Source organism: Halyomorpha halys, unplaced genomic scaffold (assembly GCF_000696795.3).
Source record: "Halyomorpha halys isolate HHAL.00 unplaced genomic scaffold, Hhal_1.1 Scaffold55.1, whole genome shotgun sequence".
NCBI classification, from domain to species: Eukaryota; Metazoa; Arthropoda; class Insecta; order Hemiptera; family Pentatomidae; genus Halyomorpha; species Halyomorpha halys.
The window spans coordinates 1,365,309-1,369,994 of record NW_027105793.1 but is presented as its reverse complement, the minus strand read 5'-3'; positions in this window follow the sequence as shown (position 1 = coordinate 1,369,994).

Below are 4,686 nucleotides of genomic sequence, written 5' to 3'. Positions count from 1 at the left end.
ATTATTATTTTATTTTTATTTTAGTAGTAATTAATTGAATTATTAGTTGTATCACTTGAGATCAATTCATATTGTACTTATCGAGTTTAAAAATTGTATAGCCTCCTCAACGCCCTAATGGTAAAATTGTAATAATTACATTTCGCTTATGTCTATCATTTTTATGTGTTATTTTGGCACCAACGGATAGATGTCACGGATAGATCTGGTCGGACCATATTGGATTTCATTTTTAAAAATAAATAAAATAAAAAGTAAATAAATAAATAAAAATAATATGTATATTTGGAGTTCTTTCAATGGTTAGGTTCTCCCCATGTCTGTATCATCCCATTGTTTAACTAACATCAAATTTACTTGTTCTATATTAATACACTTTTAAGTATCAATAAATAAATAAAAACAAAATATAATAAAAAAATATATATATATACCTGGGATGTTATTATATTTTGGTTAAAATTTATTTACGGGAAGTGCTACTTTATACCATCCACTTTACAATATTATACCGTTTTCTCAAAAACGATTTGGATTAATCACACAATCTGTATATTAACAGAATAGTTAATCGTTAATTCGACCAACTATAATTTTTCTTATTAATCGTTAAATATTTTTCAAATGTAAAATTTCATAATGAATAATTTAAAAAAAAAAAAGGATTCTTATTTTAATTTTATATTTATTTATTTTCTTAGATATTCAAAGTAGAGCACACCTTTTTGAAATATTTCATTTATTAATTTTTTTACTTGATTACCTAGAGAAAGGATAGGGTTTATATTCACAAAATTAGGCCGGGAGTGATAACAATGTTCATAAGCAAGCTAAGCTACATGACAGAAAATTTAGCACAATTATGTTAGCAGAATAACGCTTAGTAGTATTTTTATTGGTTGAAAAATAGAATAGAAAAATATTTTAGAAAATTTAAGCTTGTTTTTTTATTATCTAGCCCACTACACTGAAAATAGTTTTTGAACAATAAAATAAATCGTGAATTAAACCGAATGTAAAGCCCTACATTGATGCGGAACTGCCATTTTTGTGCAAAAACCTCTAAATTGTTACATATTCTGTAATTCTCATGAATTTTTTATGTTATACTGGGTGCATACATTAAATGAAATGCTTTTATTTTTATAATATTTTCAGGTGCAAAAATATAAATCAACATCATTTTTTAAAAAAATAAATTGTTATTCTGAATAATAGTGGTTAATTTAATTATTGTTCTAGCCTTATTTTGGTTAATTCTTCCAAGTGTGCTCTTGACTTTATACGTCAATGGAACTAACACAAAATTTGCTGCAATATGCAATATTTTATGAGAAAATAGACTCATTACAAAAGTCGATAAAGCTCATTTTTTTCTGTACCATCAAAAATGTGCATAAACGAATTTTTCCGATATTAAATTGGAAGTGGCCCTAGAAATTTAGAAAAACAAATTTCAAGAAACAAACCAACTTTTGAAAACCACAATATGTACACTAACTTTCGTTAGTATTGGATTGGCCGCAATGTTTTTTTTGGATAGTTAAAAAAAAAGATATTAACACCCATTAGTAAAAACTTACTTTTTTTCCAATGCCGAAATAACGTCTTTAAGATTTGGTTTACGTCTCACAAATATTGTTTGGTGGGAGAACCAATTAGGGTGAATTCTTTTCTATGTATTTGAGTGTAGTAACCAAACTCTTTAACAGGGTTTTTTCCTACTTTCCACCACTGTGAGCCATACTACATTTTAATATTTAACGTCCTTTTAAATAATTAATTTGTTATAAGAAGTATGGAGATATATTGTTCCCCAGTATTAAATGTTAATTTCAAATTGTATAATAATGCAGTTAAATGGAATTCAGGGCGTGGCTGATCTAATAAGAAATGTTCGACTTTTATTGTTTTTTGTGAATGCGTTTGGGATAGAGCCAGGGTGAAACTCATTAAGGCGATGGCCCTTGTATTTATTGCCGACAATTTATCCTTTAATAAAGTCCAGTATTTTCAGAAGTGGTAATAGATTAAACGGAACTTATGAATCTTGACGCCGCTTAGCTAATCTGCATCATATCAATTTATGTAATTTTGTTGATTTTTGTAATGTTCAAATAAAAAAAAACCAAACGAATGATGATTTTAACTCAACACGATAGTAAGTAAAAGTAATCTGATGCGTATACCGCACTATTTTTTTTTTTTATAGTGATTTTATCATCACTAAAGTAGTAACTCGTTTAAAAATATTTTTCACAAAATAAAAAAGAAATAACTACTATTTTATACTCACTATTCCTGTTAAATATTGAAATTTATACAGCTATGGTTTTAGAAACAATTTTAAATAACCATTAAAAAGTCCTTTTCATTTTTTAAGAAGCAAGAATCATTTTATATTTTACTACACCTGTAAACTGCTTGGCCAAATTTTTCTGTGATATTTTTAATGTATAGTATTTATAAGTTAATAATATATACCTTTAGTAATTCGTACTTTTCATTTTATTTTTTAAATTTTTTTGAAAGGAAACTGCACGTCGATTTCGACTATTAGGACTTACTAGACAAATGGTCCAAACTTCCAATTCATTACAAAAGACTGACTTACATAACAATTATAAGGCCTATCTGGACATACGGCGTTGAGCTTTGGGGCTCCACTAAACCTTCGAATTTCTTTCGTATCCAATCCTAACAATCCAAAATCCTTCGTAAAATCCTAAATGCACCTTACTTTGTCACAAATAAAATCATATATAAAGACCTTAATGTACCATTTCTAACCCGAACCAGAAATCAATCCTTCCTTTACAAATTCCCTAACCACTCAAACCTATTAGTTTCTTATCTTTCTTCCTCTTTTATTTCGGACAATCCTCCGAGGCGTCTGAAAAGAAGATGGCCTCGAGACCTTATATTATAAAAATGTTTTTAGAGTGTTACCAATGGGTAGTTTCTCTACATGCTTGTACCATACCATTATGATTTCCTCAAATTTACTTGATGTATTTTATGTACATTTGTAAATATCAATAAATAAATTATAAAAAAAAAAAAAAAAAAAAAAAAGATTTTTTAAAATACTTCATGCCATAAACTTGATATTTTTTTTCTCCTGATCTGTTTTTAAAATATATGATATAAATCAGCGTTTCGGAGTACTCCGTGTTCAGAGTTCTCTACAAATTAAAAAAAAAATAATGCTACAATAAAACTAAAATTAATTGCACACACGTTTTAAATATCATTAATTAAATTTTGAATTTATTATCTTGTACGATGCAATTTTTCTATATCACAAAATCCAAGTAGATTCCCTGTGTCAAAAATTGCTTTAAATAAAAGGAAAACTTCTTAGACTACCTATCTTTGTCGCACTGAAATAAATGAAATGGAACTTCATCATGAACCTTATTCTGTTTTCTATTTTCCTGAGCCTTCCACATATTTATCAACCCTTGCTATGTTCTACTATTTTTACCCTTTCTGAATAGTCATCAAACCATTTAATTTTTTATAAATCTGGCTAAAAAAATTATCATTCTTGAAAAAAAATGTTTACACTTTTTTTTATTTTATTCTATGTTAAAATTATTTATTATTAGATTAATGATTCATCATAATGATTGTTTGAGAGTTTCAGAAACTTCCAACGTTTCGGCCCTCAGGCCATTTTCAAGGAGACAGCCTTAAATTTAGATATCATGTTATTTAAAATCTTTTCTGCTTGCTAATTGCTCATGTCATATATAACTTTTTATATATTAAATTTAAAACTTTTCCATAACAATAGTCTTCTCTTATTCCACTTACAAACATCATTTATTTGAATTATTAAAAAATAAATGATGTTTGTAAGTGGAAAAAGAGAAGACTATTTGTGTGAAAAAGTTTTAAATTTAATATATAATAAGTTATATATGACAAGGGCAATTAGCCTGCAGAAAAGATTTTAAAGAACATGACATCAATATTTAAGGCTGTCTCCTTGAAAATGGCCTGAGGGCCGAAACGTTGGAGAGTTTCTGAAAATAAATTGAGAGTATATTGGATCGAAATAGTGTGTGTTAATTATTTGTTATGTCTGTATAATAGCTTTTTAAATTTAATACATTAGTCTTGAATTTTACTGCGTTATCTTTATTTTTTGTGATATAATATAACTTTTTCCTTTCTAAAATTTTTAAATTTTCAAAATTAAATTTCTGATTACATATTATAATGTAATGTACTAAAGTTGTTCTGTTTTTGTTATTGTGACAGTTGCTTTCTGCTGTTTTATCGTCGAACCCATATATATATATATGCATGATTTTTATTCATCATCCTAAGTTTGTTTTTCATTTTACTCAGATATTTTTCTGATTTACTATTGCTGTTGGTCACTAATTTTATATTTGCATGTTCATAATCAAACAGTAACTGTTTAATGTTTTCTGTTTTATAAAATTTGTATAAAACCCTGAATACTAGGGAGTAATCCAGTGTTTTGGTTTATGTCTTATCATATTAAAAAGGAGAAAAAGAAATAACTCATAATAAATAATTGTATATATTATTTTATATTGTATATATTATTTTATCATTATGTTATTTTATTTATTTATTTTTCATACAGATAGTTTGATTATGTTCATCTTGTCTATTCTTTTGTTTGTATATATTTTAAGAGAGATTTTT